At 43.3% G+C, this 18,817-nt stretch overlaps 1 protein-coding gene across 3 annotated transcripts in view; it reads left to right on the forward strand.

Moving 5' to 3' along the window:
• Positions 1–7,430: 7,430 nt before the first annotated feature.
• MARCHF8 (membrane associated ring-CH-type finger 8) overlaps positions 7,431–18,817 on the forward strand; it is an 88,149-nt gene continuing 76,762 nt past the window's right edge. For 2 of the 3 annotated variants that reach the window (XM_064716804.1, XM_064716806.1), the window contains exon 1: positions 7,431–7,566. The gene's annotated coding sequence lies outside the window, so the exon portion shown is untranslated. The remainder of the gene's footprint in view (positions 7,567–18,817) is intronic. The other variant, XM_064716805.1, reaches the window with a different exon arrangement.

The following is an 18,817-nucleotide window of genomic DNA, read 5'->3' on the forward strand; positions in this document are numbered from 1 at the left end:
TCATCATTTTTATTATATCTCATTTTAATTATACTTAATGCAAATACTTCTTGTTCAGAACTCTACTGGTTTTGTTCCCATGAAGTGTTACAGTCATTAATTTCCAACCAGTAGTACAGCCGCAAGAGAACTTTAATTTGAAATTAACTGTTTCAGTCATTAATTCAGATTATTGGATTTTGCCAAGTCCTGTGTTAGTTTCTGCTATGGATTAATTACTGTTTACTGTGTAAACTTACCTGAATGGTTTGGGGTTTGAGTATTGGTGTACCATGCTGCTGTGCATCTGCTGAACACAAATATTTAGCTTTTCTGTGTTCATGTAATTAGATTATTGTGTTATAAAGAGTTTACATACTGGAAGTTGAACAGTTACTTTGGTGTGTGCTCTTCTATACCTTCCTGCCAATTTTTTTTGCTTGTTTCTTTCATGTGTGAGGCAAAACTAGGCTGGTCTCTTGTTGAATCATCTCCAGGATTCTGGTGTCAAATTGATAGGCACCACAGAGGTGTCAGAAATGGTTTTGGAAGTATTAAATACTTCCTTTCTCTGGAATCTCTAGAAGCCCATGGTGATAAAAACCTGTCTGCTTACAATTTCTGTCTATTCACTTTGCAGTCCCCTGGGATGTAATTGCAGTGATGCCTTCTGCTCACAGTCTTCAGTTGTAGACAAGGCCAGAATTGTTAATTCATATTACAAAATACAAAATGAAATTTCTCTCTAGGTTGGTTTTTTTTTTTTTTTTGCATACAATGAATTATGCACTTTGTTTCTTTTCAAGTCCTTCCAGCTTTCATAATGGGGCACCATCTTTTGGGTGTGAATTGTGGCTTTGGCATTGCTTCTGCCCATAAGGAGTTGCTTCCACCTGCAGCTTTTGTGTTGGGTCACATTTTTCCAATCTTTATGTAAATCAGGTTCATCTTGGGATGCATTTGACAGTTTTTCTGGTATCTACATTAGCACTGAGCCACAGCTGCTTACATGAGAACATTTATGGAGCTGAGAACTACATCTGGAAGAGAATCCACTCGTTCGTGCATAACTCCTACACAGGGACGTTGTGGCAGATTTTGCTGGATTTCTCATGCGTTCGTTTTGTGTGTGAAGCTGCAGAGAAGCAACACCAGGAGGCAGCAGAGGCATTTAAAAATGGCAAAAAAGTTTTGGGTTTGTCCAATAACGAGAAATAAAGTGTGTTTAGTTGTTTGTGACCCTTACTCAGCCCACTCTGAACAGATCTGAGGAGGTCAGCAATAGCATACATTCCTTTTCCTAATTCCAAAGGTTTTTAAAAAATCAGAATGGAAAAGTACCTCGAAAACTTGTTTCTATGCTGGGTTTCATGCTACAATTTATTAGGTGATCTTAATGTATTGAAGACTAGACAGCCTTCCTCCCTTCCCAGTAACCCTGCAAGAGTGGATTTCAGAGGTGTCTGTTAGCCAAGCCCTGTTGGATAGTATGTTTAGCTAGGTTTACTAGATATGTCTGGTAAAAATACTGCATATCCCTATAATTCTTACTTTAAAAAGACAAGTGTTGCTGGTTTTGTTCTTATGGGTTCAGAATGAGGATATCAAAGCATAAATTCATTGGTGTTGTGAGGAAGGTATGCCAGTAACTGCTCAAGTGACCACTCTTTACTGTCTTGCCTAGCCTTGCAATTCATAAAGCTTTACAGTGGCAAAAATTTATTTCTAAACCACACTTTAAGGCTGTTTCAATCCTTTTTATTCCAATCTTCAGAAAGACTGATTACTATGTACTATATATATAGGAAGTGTGTATATATACCTCAATAAGAATTACATTCTAATTACATCTGGATGGTGAATTATTGCTGAAATTAGGTGTTCTGCCCAGTACCAGAAATTCAAAACAGTACCTAATCACAAAAATAGTATTATTTACATGGTATGTGATTAAGAGTGTTAATGAGCAGGAAATGAAAACACTGAAGTTTTCTAAAAGGAAAAACTGGGGGGTTCCAAATACCCTCTCTTGTTTCTCTCTCTTTGTGAGGAGTTTTTTTAACAAATGCATATGATTTTTAAAAAGTGAATAATCTCTCCCTTCTATTCATAAACTTTATTTTGCTTGAATCTTGTACTTAAGTGCTGGAACCATTGCCCATAATGGGCCTTGTTTACTAAAAGCCTGCACTGGCTGATGCCAAGTTACAACACAGATATATAATGAAATACCTTTGGTTTTATATGTGATCTGGAGATTGAGAGTTGAGTGACAGTTTCTTCTTAGCATCTCCTGTCTTGCCAGCAATCACAGATAGTTTGTTTTGTGGAGACATAGGACTCATCAAAATAGACTGGATTAGCCTGAGATCATCCAGCCCCCCATCTGTCTCTGGGAATAGGAGGTAACAGGCACTTCAGAAGGTGCAAAAATTCCCTAACCAAGTATTCAGGAACAGGACACTGGATCCTATGCTAATGACTAGTCTGAATAGTGAAGAACTTGCTATCTCAGTGTGATATTAATTTGGAGGTCCATAAAGGTCTAAAACTATTTTTGTATCTTGATAGATTCATACTTTCACTTATTTATATAGGTGATGTGAAAGGAATTTTCTTTCACTGCAGTTTTGAATTTCCTACTGTTTTTAAATTGAAATTCATTTGGTCCAGTGTTATAAGAAAGAGAGAACAGTGACTCCTGAATATTCAATATGTTCTGTCTTTGAATCACATCCCCTCTTACTCATCTTTTTTATGGTAGCAATTCATTGTCTTTACTATTTCAGAGTCTTAATTATGCTTGCTGTCCTCTAAATCCCCTCTAATTTTGCATTATACTTTGTCATCTACAGTTCTCTGGTTCCCATTTTCCTGTATTGTGTGTTCAGCTATAAGCTGTTCAAGGCACTGTTACAAAGGAAGCCTCTAAAATTGTGATTAAAACAATACCAGGTGAAATATGCCCAGGGTTCTTCCAAGGAGGTCCCATAGAAATGCTTAGGATTATTAATCTCCATCTAGTCTGGACAGGATGCAAACAGCATTTGTATGAGGAGGAGGGCAGGAAAGTGCTGTGAGGGGAACATGTGGCTGAGCTCAGCACAAAAGCTGTGCTGCTGAGGGAGATGCTGTGTGGGGACTGTTACACAGAACCACACTGCCTATTTTTATACCTGCACCACATCTGTGGGGACTGTTACACAGAACCACACTGCCTATTTTTATACCTGCACCACATCTGCATGTCGGTGGCATGCAATCTGTTAATTGCAGCAGGGAGAGCCAGAGCTGAGTATTGGCTGCTAAGAGGTAGACTTGGAAAATGGCATTCCTCCTCTGCATATTTGGGATAAATGACTTTCTGTACATTCCTTAATGGTCCGAGTAACAAATGTGAAAGTGAAGCAAACTGGCCAGATCCTTTTTCCAAATTCTTGTCAGTAGAGGAGAAAGCTTTATTTTTTCTGTCTTTTTCAAAGCAGGGGAAGAACATGGTGAGCCCTAGACCAAGTTGCAGTACCACCTGACTTCTGGAGAAGCATTACTTGTCCCTGAGCTTCACTTTTTTTCTAGTAGTACATATCCTGCCTTGAATAAGCATTAAATTGACAGGGATACAAAGAAAGGACCAATGTACTTCCTGCTCTTTTTTCATTTGGATACTAAATGACAATGACTTGCAGAGCTATAAGCTTAGAGTGTGACACCTTAACGTTATGGATTGGATTTCTCTCAAGCCAGTTCACCCATACTCAGATGACTAGTTTTACCTAGACAAATCACTTCAAAAGGTCAGTTTGTTGTTTTTGCCAGCCTTTAGTTTTGAAGCTCAGAAAGCTTCTACAGAGAGCAGTGTTTTTGAGGCTTGGGTTAGGCTTTATTACTTTGAAAGCTTATCTGCTCTGAGACAGATTCAAAGCTGAATCCAGTCTTTTCAGTCTTCAAAGGCACCCTCACGTGGCTGCTGAAGAGTTGCTGAAGTCTGCTGGGGTGTGTTGTCCTAGGCCTGTTTGTCACACACCATGCCAGATTAAACCTGCTGTGTGTAGGGCTGGCTGCAGCCACTGCTGCACCCACCGTGCGCCTCTCAGCACTGCACTGGCAGGGAGCTGCAGTTTGCTCTGCAGGCAGGAATGCTCTTTTCTCCTGCTCTTTTCCATGTGAGACCTTAATGGCTCAGGCCACTCTGTCCCTGAGATGGGCTCCACATTATCATAGTGATTTTCAAAGGCCAGATTTTGGTAACATGTATTTGATATAGTACTGATTTATAGTACTGCATCTGAGGTTGAAGAAAGTTTAATAAATTTCAGACACGTTGAAAAAGCATTCGTTAAGATGTCTCCAAAATCATCTTGGTGCTCTGGCAACATTTTTGTTAAAGGTGATTTAACCTTAGAAATCTGGTGCCTTTCTGATAAAAGCTGATTCCTTAATCAGTCAGGAAGGATGTAAACTTTATTTGTATATCCTTTCATCTTTCTACTTGAATTCCCATCAGTTCTGTTCACCTTCCCTAATGACTCCACTTTTGCCTTCTCCTACCAGAATCTGTTTTATTCACCTAGCACAGGAAGGAATGAAGCCTTGGCTCACCTTCAGTAAAATGTAAGGTCATTGGAGAACTTTTGGAGAAATACCACTTTATTTTGGCCAGTAATGTGCATACAGGAGAGTGAACAGATGGGAGAACACACAGCTCAGGATATGCAGCTTGAAAGAACTAGAAAACTGAGCTGGCTTGGAGAAAAACTAGATCCAAAACACGGTGGAATTACAATAAATATTGTACAATGAAATATTGTGGAGTTGCTATGGAGACATGCAGGTGCTCAGACCAACACTGTAGACTAAAAAGATCATTTATAATTATCTGGGAAAAATGAATTATGCTTTTCCACATAACTACTGTATGTATTGTAATGACTAAGGAGCAAAAAGGACACAGTTATACAACAGTTGTTACTATTCAGGGTTTCTGCCCCATAACCCTTTCCAGGTCTTTGTGCTAAAAGGAGAAAAAGTATTTCTAAAAAAACATAGACTTAGAACCATATGCTAGATCTGTGCTGCTTCTAGAGAGGATTGGAGTCTCCTGGGCATAGAAAAATTTTGCTTTGTCTTTTTAAATAAATTCAATAAAATTGTGTTTATTGTTGATGCCAGGTAAGGCCGCGTGTGTGCTCACAGTCCAGATCTCATGTGCAGGGCATTGGGGCAGCTCTCTGTGCAGATCAATCAGTTCTTCAGCTAAGTGTGATGTGCATTTCTAGGCACACATTCTCAAACTATGTTTTTTCTGTAACTCTGAGCTAGAGCTATTCAATTAGCAAAATTGAACTGTTCCGTTCTGTTCCCATAATTTTTAAAACCTTGTATCTTCTACTGAGGTTTCAAACAGCAACACTAGCTGGAAGAATTTAATGTTTCCTTTTGACTAATGGCCTTTAGCTTAAGCTTGCTCATTCTTTCCTATTTCTGAAATTAGCAGCAAGTTGGAGGAGGGAACATTGGCAACAGGTTAGATTTGTATTTTCTACTGAGGGCTGAGAGACATTCAGGATATTCCACAGTAGTGCTTGCCCTTCAGTATTGAGGCTTTAGTCTCAGTTCTGCAGTCCTGTATTCAGGAGGCTGCTGCTGAGACTTTAAGCCAAGAACAACAATGTGTTAAAATACTAGACAATAAAATACTTTCTGGGGAAACAGAGGCCATGGAGTAAGAGTTGCAAAACACGGGGAAAGCTTAGATCTGCAAAGTGGTTTACTGCGGATTCTTTCATTTCAGGCCTAATCCTTAGTTATTCTACTTTGCCTGGAAAAGCTCTGTTTTGTGCTACCATTTTTCTGTATAATATCGACTTCTATTCCAGTGGTGTCTACAGGCCCTTTTCCTAGTCTGGTACACAGCACTGAGCGTGAGCTATGCTGTTCCCAAAGTGGAATACATTCCTAACCCGAAAAATGTTTTAAAACCCAAACAAATCACACAATAAAATGGATTGAGAGCATGAAGGAAGGAAAAATCCTCCCTTAAGAAATCCCAGTGGCCTCAAGATAAGCCAGCAGTACTTGTTCTCTTTACAAACCTATACTGCCTATCAAGAGGACAGTGGTTATCATCACATATGCATGTTTCCATACACTATTTTATGAAGGGTTACAATCTAGGTTGCTTGACTTCAATCTACATAGGACTAAACTGGAGTTCTGCACACTCTGCTCTTCCCAGGAAGACACACCATACACGCTGGGTGGTGCTTCTCCCACCTTCACTACATAGGGGTGCTGGGTACCCACTCACAGTGTAATGAGAGTATTTCAGCCCAGCTTCTCTGTGCTCTGCAAACCTGATGTAACATTTCATTTTTCTGTAGGGGGTGATCTCTGCATGAAAAGGGGTTACCTTACTCATCTTTCGCTTTTTGCACTGTTCTCAGTGGGTACGTGTAATCTCCATGGAGCCCTGTAAATTATTGTGAAAAAGTGCAGATTCAGGAGATGAAAAATTCAGCTTAGGTTTAGTGAATGAATTTTCATGTCAAGTCAGGAGGTTTCTTTGTTTTCTCTTTTATTCTTTGAATAATATCTGCTTTCTTGTCCGTGCTTCCGTGACAGAAACTGTTCAATGAAGCTGCCTACTTTCCTGGTTTTTTTCACTTATTCCCAAGTGGGATAGACATCATGTCTGAACACAGAAAACTCTCCCTTGACTTATTCTCATTCACTTTGCTTTTTCCTCCTGTAAAATTTCCCTCAATAGTATAGTTCACCTATTCCAGCCAATCTCAGGAGAGAGTTATCTTTGGGAAGAAGAGATTAAGGTATTCTGGTTGCATAACAAAAGTGTAAAATAGCAACAGAGTACGGCACCCAAATATAGGTATCGGGCAAACTCAAAGCTTTTCCTTGACATATTTTTTTGCTGATAACTCAATAAGTGCAGGTGAGCCATGAATACAAAACACCTTACGACGATGGCTATTAGCCATCTTCAGGCTTTCAACATCCCTGCATTTTAAAAAGTTAAATGGCACCCTGTGAAGTTACGATGCTTTATTGTACATACTAAAGCGCGACCCGTTTTACCCTGAGCCCAGTGACAGCAGCATCCCCGCCTGCGGCTGCGGGAGGCAGGGCTGAGCCCGGGACAGCCGGATGGCACTCGCTCTGTGCCGATTGTCGCCTCCCGGTGCCCGCCGGTCCCGCCCCCGCCCGCCCGCCGCGCAGGTGCCCGGGGCAGCGGGGCCGCAGCGCCGCCAGCCCGAGCGCTCCGGGAGGCTCCAGCGGGCGGCGATCGGGGGCCGGGACAGCCGCGTCCCGCTGCGGAGCGGCCGCCGCGCCTGCCCGCGCTGCTCCGGGCCATGGCGGCGGGGGCGGGCCGGGGCGGGGCGGCGCGCTGACAGGCAGCCCGGCCGGGGAGCCGCGGTAAACAGGAGCCGGGGAAGAGCTGGGGGAGACCGGCCTCGCAGGAGCCTCCCGGCCCCGCGGCCCGCCGCCCCCTGGCCCCGGGCATGGGCAGCAGCAGCCGCCGCAGCCGGAGGAGGAGCCGCCGGCCCGGGCCCTGTGCGGGGCACCACCGAGGTAGGCTCGGCCGCCGCCCTGGCCGCGGGCAGCCGCCGCTTCCTCCGCGGGGGCCGAGCCGGGTCCGGCGCCCCTCCGGCGCCGCGAGGCCGGGTACCGAGGCCGGGCCCGGGGCGGGCTGGTGCGGGGGCCGCCTGCCCGGGGTCGCTGCCCCGCGGCCGCCGCTCGTCCCGGCCCCGCCGGCAGCCGCTCGCCCGCAGGGTCCGGCAGGTGGGGCGGGCCCGGCCCGGCTCCCCGCGGGTCCGTGCGGCGGCCGGGGCTGGGGGCACCGCGGGGCGGGCGCGCCGCGTTCAGGGCTGCTCCGCCGGCGGAGCTGGGGAAGCGGCACCTAATTCCCTGGTAAGAGGCTTTCCCACCTCCGCCGTCTTTGTCTGCACAGCCTCAGCTGCTGCTGCTGGCGCTGGGAGCATTAGTGTTGCTGCACTCGGGGAAACCGAGCGCGGATCAGCGGTGGGAACGGGACCGTGTTTGCTCCAGGTGTCCCGTTAGGAGGAGGACGCGAATTCGCGTTCTGTGAGCAGCGTGGAACAGAGATACAAACAGTGCCCAAGGTGTGCTGGTAGCAACGCGTTCGTAAGGAATCGTGAAGTTTCACGGCAGACTAAGGAATGGTCAGAATTCCTTCATGCTTCTTGGAGCTAGTTGGCAGGAAGAGTAATGCTCGAGTTGTTCCAAACTGTAACACTTTAACTTCGCCTCATTTTGGTACGCTGAAAGTGCAAGCAAAGCGAGAATTGCAATGTGCCAATGCCAGATCAGTTGGTCTCAAGCTGCAGTGCAGGAGGGCACGGCTCAGCTCTGCAGTGGGCAAAGGACTGGTCTATTTCCAAGCATCGCGAATCTGTGAAATAACCCAGCAGCATAAACATAGAAAGGACAATTTAGCTAGAGCTTGAGTGGAGGTGGAAACAGATACTGGAAGGAAGATGGGGGTGGGAGAGAGCCGGTCTGACAGTAACGCTTCAGCTGAAGCAGCAGCAGTCTTTATGAATTTGTGCTTCTAAAATTGGTTTGGAGTAGTGTCAGATGAGGCTGAGATTGATCTAGCAATAGTCCTAGTCAAACATTTTCAGAGAAAAGTTTTCTTTGAAGAACACTTTATTTATTAGACCTAAGATATTTTGTTTGAAATCTGTCAACATTGATCAATTTCTACTGATGCAGAGTTCTGCTAAGCCTGCCTGAGGACCAGGGTTCCTGGAAACATCAATGTTCCTGGTTCGAGGGTATGAATAATACCTGCTGGGGCTGTTTGTGGCTTCTCAGCTGTAGCCCAAACTGTTTGGTGCCAGATTCTCCTCAGAACAACCTTGTAGCTGCTCAGAGAAAGTGAGACTTCATTCTGCTGCGGTTGCTGAAAATGGTAGAGCTGAGGAAGTCTGAACAACTGCCCTTTTGCTGGGAACGTGGTGTGACTTAGTTCTAATGCAAACTTAAGAAATTAACAATTCACACAATATTTGTTCTTGGGTTTTCTGTTGTTCTTTTGATTTTATTTTTTTTTTTACTTGGATTTCAGCTAGTCCTAGCCAGAAGTTCTGCTTATAGAGATAAACTAGTTAAAAAGAAGTGATTTTCTGTTTTGGGGTGTCACATTGGAAGAAAAGCTGCATGCTTTTCGTGCCTCAGTGTATGGATATGGGACTAGAATTGTTGGAGATGTTCAGGTGAGATCTAGTGCTAGAAAATACACCTGTTCCCAGGCTGCTTTTGTGCAGTCTTAGCTGTTATGAGGGTACATTAATTCAGCATGCTGGACGAACTTTCTGTATTTTCAGGATGAGTTTGTTTTGGTTTGGTGTTTTGGTGTTTTTTTTTTTTTTTGGGGGGGGGGGGTTGTGGTTTTTTTGGGTTTTGGGTTTTTTTTTGTTTAATTTAAACTTATTTTGGACAAGCAACTCTCACATGTTCAAGGGTGAAAGGCCTTCCCAGCTGCTGAGGCTGTCACAGGTACTTTAGGCAATGTACCAAAGTGTCTGACAGACTCGTTTCCTCACTGCTCTTCCAAGCACTGACATCATTGGGGAAGGCAGGGCACTGCAGGAATGGGACAACTTCCAGTAAAAATGCTGCTCAGGGAAGGAGTTGGAGGTGGTTGTTACAAGCCCTGAATTGATCCTGCTGCATAAGAAAAAGCAGTTTCCTGCTATGGATCTTTTCTGCTGTGTACCTCAGTCAGCCCCAGTGGGCCTGCCTGATAGCTAGCTTCAGAAAGTGTGAATAATAGAGTGTGAGTGGCTGTCTGCCAGGAAAAAATGAAAACAGGAATGAGATATTTTCTTTTTTTTCCTAATTGTTTTTGATTTTGTTTTGCTCTTGTTCTGCCTTTCCACCCCCCCCAAAAAAACAAGGAACTCTTGATCCTGTAGAAGTGTTTAACTGGCATTCTTTAAGAGCCAGTAGATGGACCATAAAAAATTAACAGGCATTGAAAGGAGGAACTTCCAGGAACCCTGAACAACCTTGTTCTTGGACTGTGTCTGTGTGTGGCAGACAGATAGTGACTAGCAAAGCTATAGAAGGCTATAAGGAATAAAAACTTGAAATATGGGGAAGACTTCCCTTGCAGGGCATAAAGTATTAGAGGGGAAATCTTCCTGGGGGATGAGTTCTCCATTTACTGCTCGTGCCAGCTCTTTCTTGGGAGCATCTAGTGCTGCCTGCTGCAGGAGCTGTGTGAGCCATGTAGATTGCACATCTCATTCACTGTATTAATTTCCATAGTGATACAGAGCTCATGCAGGGTTTGCTGGGACTTCTGTTTTGCTGACTTGTGGAATGACTGCAAAGATCTGGCGGCAGCTCGATGTAGCACAGCAGAGCTGGCATTACACTTGCTGGGTGGGCTTTGTTCACTGTGAATTTTCACAGCTCCAGATTGTTGAAATGCTCCTCGCTGAGATAGGGTCAGTTTTACTAGTTCTGCTTGGATTTTACTGAAAACTTCCCAAAAGAACTCTTAATTTCTAAACCAGATTATTTTTCACTATTTCCCACAATGTTTTTGTGGGATTTATCAAGGTATCCACATTCATGTGAAGCCTTAAAAATACCAAATAATGGATTACATAGTGTTTGTTTATTGATTCTGGGGTAGGTAAATGGACAAGAGATCTTGGAAGCCTGGTCTTTTTGCAATTAAAGCTATGCTTTAAGAGCTTTGTTACTCTTAAATGTAACTCATCCCCAGACAGCCAGACAGTTCACCAACAGCAAGAGCTCTCAACCATCAGCAGTTTCTAGTGCTTGCAATTTCTTTTCCCTAGGGAAAGGAAGGCTGGCCTTTATTATATGTTCTGCTGGTTATCCTGTTTGGGCTGATCTAGATCAAAGGTGTTTGTAAATGACTGTCAAACTTCTCTGTCTTTTGAAGTGAGTGCCACTCTGGAGCTCAACATTTGGTACCTGCGGGCGAGGTGGGGGGGCTCAGTAGCAAATCTTGAATTTGACCTGGCAGAATATCGTGGTTGATTGGCCTCAAATGAAAACAGTGTTGGAAATTTTAGATAAAATACACATATATTACTTATGTGTAGTATGTATCTATGTCATGGGTGGAAAATAGTGAAAGGTTCTAGAAAGTGTGGCTGAGATTTTCCATAGTTACATGAAATAAAGGCAGCAGATGAGCACTTTATCCCTGGAGACTCATTTAAGGATCCCAGTCATAAACTTTGCAAAATGCGTGGCCAAAATTCATATGGAATATAAATGTATATTTTGGGGGTAGGTAAATCCTGGGTATCAGTTGGGAATGCCTTGATATCTGCCCTTCACAGGGCATCAGGACAGAATTACATGTTACCAGTCCATTTTGCAGGTGAGGCTGCAGGTGAAGAACAGCACCAGAGTTTCTCCTTGGGAAAACATGCATTGGACTTAAGGACATCCTTTAACAGGTCACTGCTGCCTCAGCTAAGATGGAGTTTGGGCTTCAGTAAGATCATGTGTTTATGCACCATCCAGATAAGAGGTTCATTACAAGGAATAAAAATGTTGTCAGCTGTTCTTTCCTGAGCTGGTAGTTTGGCTTCTGTCAAACTCATCCTGTGCCCTTGACACAGGATGAGAAAGTTCCCCCTTTGAATCAAAGGGTTAATTGGTTAATAGGGGAAGGTAAGGAAGCTAGAAGGTGACAAACCAAAAAGGAAGGAAGGAAAAGAATATGGTTCAAGTTTACACATAAAGTTGCTCATTTTAAAAAAAGTATACTAATCATTTGTGCCTCTCTTTCTCTCAAATGTGCTTTATTTTTAAAAAGCTTTTTTGTTCCTCTTCAGTGTGTGTACTGGGCCTGCAAGGAAGAGTATCTGTAGGGAAAAAAACCCCAAGGCTTCTGAATAAATAGCTAGGCTTCCCCTGGGTCTGATCTGTTGATTCTAATGACCAGAATAATTTGTCACTCAGACTTACTTACTGCTAATAACTCTGTGCCGTTGTGCCGCTTGAGGAAGGGAGTTGTGCCTCTGTTCTTGTTGCTAGAGTTGAGTTTGAAGTTCTCCTTTCTCATTTCAGAAGAAATTCCATGGGCACACCACACCGATGTGTGAGGGTCCACACGTTGCCATGACTCCTAGCACTGAAACTAGAAACTGGCTTCTAGACATGGGATTTAGGTGCATTTTGCCTCTAGAGGACCATTTGAGTACCATTAATTGAAGGAAGCAACAAATTGACTCTGAACAACCTCCCCTATAAATATTGAGGAAGTTTTCAGTCAGATTTTCTACTGTAAGCAGTTCCCGTGGCAGTGGACCTGGCCTTTACTGTCCTGGGAGAGGGAAGGTGGTGTCACAGGATTATAGGTGGGAACCCCTCATCTCCAGATTACTGCAGGGTTTTCAAAAGGGATGTCTTTGGTTAATGTCACCCATAAAGGTCTCCTAAAGCATTTCTTTGTTGAAGAGACTCCTTTAGCACCAGTGGAAGCTGTAGGAAGACAAAGCCTTCTCCGCCTATTTATATTTGCTTTCCCTGTCACTGGCTCCTTGTCTCATCCAGGACAGAGGATTAATCTCTCTGATCCCTCTATTTCTAGTTGTAAAAGCACAGTGTGTTGTTGGGGGTGATTCACTACTATGCCAATCCTTGTTATAATCTCTTGTAACTACGAATGCATCAGTCAGAAGAGAAAGGCTAATGGAAAAATGTGGCATATTTCTGTTTATGTATTTTTTTTCTATGTGCATATAAATATTTATGGGAAGATTGATGGATTAGAGAACAGGAAGTGATGCAATACAGGGCTCTGCCACGGTTTCATAACATGGGCCACATTATAGCAGTAAATTCTTGCAAATGACTCTATCTGACTGTAGTTTTGTCTCCTTGCATATTTACTGTGCCCTCCTTCAGCAAACCACTCTCAAGGGGCTTGCATTTTACAGCATGATGAACTCTGCTATAGTGGATAGAAAGTGAAAGTTGGCAGTGGCTTTTTGGTTCCTCATACACAAGCGTGTATGGCATACCAGAGGAATGTGAAGAGCCTGAGGTAATAGTTTACCATAGGTGATGACAGAGAAGAAAACACTCATGGGAGCAGTCTGACTCTTTCTGAAGTTGACAGTAGGCTTCGATTTTTCATTCCCTTCTAGTAAATGACGTGAATTCCCCTTGCAGTTCTGCATCCAAAATGTCCTTTTAGCTGTGATTATTGTTAGAGCATTTAGAATAATCATCTTGAGCTTGCCTGCCAAGACCGAGCTGTTAGTGCCAGGACTAGGGAGGACAGTTGTTGTCAGTGTTTTTTCTCAAGTGCAATCTGTGACCATTGATTTACAATGAAACTGCTTCCATAGAAGATGTCCATGTGTATCTATGTGCATCCATATAATCCACAAAAGCAGGTGGGATGAAGATTTACTGCTCTTTGACATTACAAGTGATCTCTAGAGGAAAGGATTTTTTACACCAAGCATGATAAATGCATATTGAACTAAATGCTGTCTTGTTTCAATGAGAAGAAAAAAATCTGCTTAGCTTTAAAAAGAAGAGGAAGTTCCCTTGCAGCTAAAAAGGGTTTTTTTGTGAGACAGGAAATCTGAGTCTTTTTCCTGCTTCTGGCCTGTTTTTCCCATTTCAGTTACTTCACCTATGCACACCTTAGGTTCCTGTAACTCAGCTGTCATCTGTATCATGATATTTGTAAGGTTCTTGGATTTTTATTTAAATTTTTTAACCTGTTCTCTAAGGGGAAGTGGGTTTATGCAATCACACTGCCAGTAACTTCTGAACCTGTTGGCTAAATGTCACATAATTGCTGGAACTTTAGATGTGGCAGAAAGAATGGAATGTCAGTTGCAGTGTCACAGCTGAGAACTGCTGAAGCCCATGGAGATGGCACTCTCTAAACATAAGCTCGGCCACATGGATGAGTGGCCCCTATGAAACCATGGGACACCAAATGCAGGATCTCAGACTGTGCTAATCCTGTTGCTGTGAAATGGCCTTCTTCCAGTGCAAGGCCTTCTGAAAGCTTAGGAGAAATGCAAAGTATTGTTACCAAATTAGAGCTGCCGTGATGCATCAGATTCTTCACAAAATTAATGTCTGAAAACTAAGGGGGTGGAGGGAGGAGAGATACCCTTGTAAAATTACATGATTCTTGTCAGGCTGGCTTGATCTTGGGAATTAGCAAAGAACAGTAGCAGGTTTGATTAAAATACTGTTAATAAAATATGGAAGGGAGTTTTAACTTTGCTCTTGGCATAATGAAGCAGGAGCTAATAAAAACAAGATCAGATTTCAGCCTTTTAAACACATTGGTATTCTTATGCAGTGTTTTCCTATTGAAGCCTTGGAATATCTGTTTTTTGGGGGGGTGTGAAAACTATATATTGCCTCTTAGCAGTTCCTTTGTGTGGGGCATGTATGTTGTTTCTGTGATTATTTTGACAGCAATGTTCATCTATTTTGCACCCTTTATCTTAGGGTCAGACCTGACAGGGGAGGATAGCTCGTACTGAGACTGCTCAAGTTGAGTGTTTCTGATGTTGCAGAAGTTCTCACCAATCATTGCAAAATAGCAAGGCTTGAAAGCTCTCTGTATTGTTCTGTGTGTGCTGCTGCATGCTTTGGCAGGGTATGAAAAGGAGTCCTGCTCTAGTATACCTGCAGAGCTCTGCAGTTCCTGAGACCTTTTAGAGATAAGTGTCTTTTTATGTGCCATCCTGGAAGTGTAGGGAAACTGCCCTGTGATGTTTTCCAGGGAAAGCATGGAGAACTTGCAACACTATTGTAATTTCCAAATGGCAAAAAGTTCAAAATTATTATTCTTTGACCTTTCCTAATCCATCTGATTACTTTCCTAAATGAAATGTGTGGCTTTGTCTCTAGTGAGGCAGTGTGCAAGTGATGTATTAGACCTGCAGTTTCAAAGCAGCAGGAGATGGCCCTGCCAGAGCCCTGTGCCTGGTACTAAGCCTGCCTAAGTGCTCCTTGCATTTTACCCCTGCTCAGTAAGGCTGCATTTGAGATGCTGCTAGTGAAGTGTGGAAGCATCTCCTCTGTATATTTACATACCAAAGGCAGTAGGGTAAATCTGACATGTGCTTTTCAGTCTTTTGGTGGTGTTTTTCTTCCCAGGATCTCCCATGGTGAGTGTCTGGTGTTCTGGGGACCCTGAAGCACTTGTATCTGCCCCAGACCTAGGCTTTTATTTACTGGTGGTGTTGGTATCAGCTTCTCCAACCACAGGGCAAGGATCCCAGCTCAGTTGCAGTTGAACATGTGTGATTCAAGATACAATTTCTCACTCACTTTCCTTTGTTAGTGATACCCTGGCAAGCATGGCATCATGTGGTCCAGCAGCCTGAGAGCAAAGAATGCAGGATCAGTTCCTTATATAGAGAGGGAATTAGATACCTCATGCATTTTATTCTTGGCTGTGATCTTTCATTGTGTCTTGTTAGATATTTGTTATGATTGTTTGCTTTCTGTCTACTTGAGCTCTACTTGTCAGCTTGGACTCGTGTTCAGTCTGTCTCATCCATCTTTGCCACTGGGAAGTTTTTTAGTTGGCATGTTCTCACTGTGCAGAACTCCAGGTGTTTTGCAGAGACTTGGTAGGGCTGTGATGCCCTGCAGGCATCGTGCTGCTTGGCTGCGTGTCAGCTGTCTTTTCAAGTCCTCATTAGCTGCTGCATTAAGGTTCTGTGCTCTGTAAGACCTGCATGAGTTTGGTTAGCCTGTCTTTGCTGTCTGTGCCTTGTGGGAGGAGGCTGCAGGAATGGTTCTGCTTCAGGGTAGATGCTCTACTCAAGGCAGGCATGTTTTCCAGTTGCATCCTGATGCTCTGGTGTTATCTCCCTTTCCACATGACACTACAAAGCATACACTTATCCCTTGTCACCCAGTTCACATTGCTGCTTCTATGAATGAGGAAAGAGAAACTCAGAGAGCTGATGATCCAACCTCTGAGTGATTGCTTTTGAGCTATATCCTGTGTGGCTCATGGGCAGGTCTTTGTGGTTGATGTAATCTCACTAATGCATATGAGAGACATCTGAGCCAGGAACTGGCAATTTAATAAGATGATGAAACTGTTGGGTTTCAAGTCTGAAAATAACTCTTGTCAGCAGGGAATGGGAGTGGAAAGCAACTTGCCTGTACACAGTGCATCCCACCAAGGCCAGTAGCATGGACACACTGCAGCACAGGCCTGCTTTTCTGAGGTGCTGTTTATTCCCCGTGTCCAGCGACCCCTCTGAGTCAAGGACAGTTGGCAAGTTTCTGAGCCAAGCCTTTCTTTTGCTGGCCTCTGTTTCTTCCTCTGTTGTAATGTGCCAAAAAAGAAAAAAAAATCACTAGCAGGCTAAGTCATGCTTTAACTTGGTGAGCAATAAAAACATTGTGTTTCACTGTCTCTGGGCCTTCTACGACCCCTTCTCGAAAAGATGCCACTCCAGCATGACAGCTTGCAGAGGGATGGGTCACTCCAGCTTGCAAATGCCTTCACCACTGGAGTGTGAAGATGGCTCTGCCTTTCGAGATTTCTTCATCTCCCCTAGCTGTTCTTTCTAGGCTTAGAGTGAGAAACTTGAAGATGTTAAGTACTTTCTTAGGTGTATGATAGCTGCTTCATCTTTGCTAGTAGATGATGGCTTTTGAAGAGATACTAAATATTGTATTGGAAATTCAAGTGTAAAATGTAGTCTTAGAAAAAGCAGTAACTAATTTGCAACTGAGTGCAGCTCCAGCTCAATCAGACAATTGCTAAAAATAATTTACCTTCTAATTCCACTGGTGATCTCTAATTAGAGAATTCTTCTAATTCATAACCTGCGTATAGGACAAGATCAGAGACTGAAGTGGTTTTGCCAGTCTGGAAAGAATCAGTGTTTGGAGAGGTAATTCTAGGGGGAGACCAGCTGTTCTGACACTGATGGTAGCAACTTTGCTCTTCATTTATGCTGAGCCTTTACCCTAGCTAAATACGGTAGGGTACAGTTTTTCCAGCAGTGTCTTCTTTTTAGGAAAAGAAGATGCCCTCCTTGGTGGGCATCTGCTTCCTAGAGATTTTATTTTTCCTGTAAAAAAACCTCACCTACCCCAGAAAACCCAATCCATGAGCACAGGAAGAACATTATATATATGTTGCATTGTTGATTCCTGCTTGAAGCTGTTAGGTTGAACATTTTAAGACACCTATGTCTATTTGCTGAAGAAGCAGCACAGCAAGGAAGAGGGAGCCTTTTCAGCTGAGGTATTTCACATCTCCTTAGATTGGGATCTGAGTACTTTTTAGCCACTTGTGGATTTAATTTCTTAAGTTGACTTCTGTTGTCTGTAGTAAGGCAGTGGGAGATCAGCTGGCCTTGCTGAGATGTGAAACTTCTAACAACTGCAGGAAATGTAGGGGATGTGAGCTTGTACCAGATTATTTCTTTGTAAGATAGTGGTAATGTTGCCAGGTAATGCCATTCACTGAATAGCATGTGTCCCTGAAAAACAGGGAGTGAAACTTCCTCTGAGCTCAAGGCTTTGTGCCTCTTCCAGAGAGAGCACAGCCCGTGGGGAAGCACCGTGCCAGGCACAAGGTCACTTGTGACGCCGAGGGGAGCGGGCCTGTTCCCAGGCACAGTGCTGCTGCATGTACAGCCCAGAGACTGAGGGGAATGACTGGGTCCTCCAGAGGAAAGCAGCAGTGTTTTGGTCATTTCAGAAATAGCAGAAGACATCTTTAGGCTTTATATACCTTGTGAACATCTTGATGTGCTGTACAGCCCATGTGTGGGAGCCTGTGCTAAAGATGGGACTATCTGGAATTGAACAAGCCAACTGTTTTAAGTGAGCAGAAAATGGAGGAGATTTTTGTCTTGACTTTGTAACTTCTGCTGCATGGGGAACAGGAGGTAGTTTTCTTTTTTTCAATTGAGAAAGAAAAAACAAACTTGCATTTGCCATTTAATATGATTAATAGAGAAATACATAGTTATCTCTCCATTAACCTAACTCTGTAGATGTTCAAATTATTTGTCTGTAGTTATTTTTCATCTGCTCTTTGGGAGAGCAAATGTCCCTGATTGTAATTGTAATTGTAGCTACTTAGAGAAGGAAACCAGAAAGTCAGCAGGTATGGGTCCTGGAAAACATGGAGGAGATTAGGGTGGAGTTCTGTGAGTTTTTCTCTCTTGCAGTGAAGGACGCTGTTGATGTGAAATTCAACAGGTTCGATGCTTGCCTTTTTCTCCAGCAGTAGATTTTCCATGAGGACTAATAATATTTTAGCTTGATAAATAAATAAATTTTTCCTTCTAGCTTTCAGTTTCAACAGATACCTGATCAAAACTACTGTTTCTTTCAGGTTTTATCTTCATGAGTGTTTCAGGTTTTACAGTAGTGCTCGTATGCACCAGAGTTGCACTGGCCTTGTTTAGCACATTTGACTCATCTCACCGGCTCCTGTTTAAACTAATTTAAAGCAAAGACCGTGTCCTTGGGGAAAAGACAGAAAAGCCACTTCTAAATGTGATTGAGTTGAAGAATGTGACATGTCAGTTGGCATAAGTGATGTGGCCATGCTCCTGAATTTTATTTTCCTTTTTGGAGATCTTCATATAGCAGCTTCTTTTACTGCCTTGTAGATACGCAACAGCATCTCAGTATCCATTCCATTGTATTGCTCCAGTTATCACCATGTTCCTTCACAACCACCTTTTGTCCCACAGAATTTTGCTGTCTGCTGGCTTGGGCCTCCCCTCTCCCTTACTAGACACTTGGAGATTGCTTTAAAACACATGCTGGAGTA

The sequence above is a fragment of the Zonotrichia leucophrys genome, chromosome 6, assembly GCF_028769735.1.
Source record: "Zonotrichia leucophrys gambelii isolate GWCS_2022_RI chromosome 6, RI_Zleu_2.0, whole genome shotgun sequence".
NCBI classification, from domain to species: Eukaryota; Metazoa; Chordata; class Aves; order Passeriformes; family Passerellidae; genus Zonotrichia; species Zonotrichia leucophrys.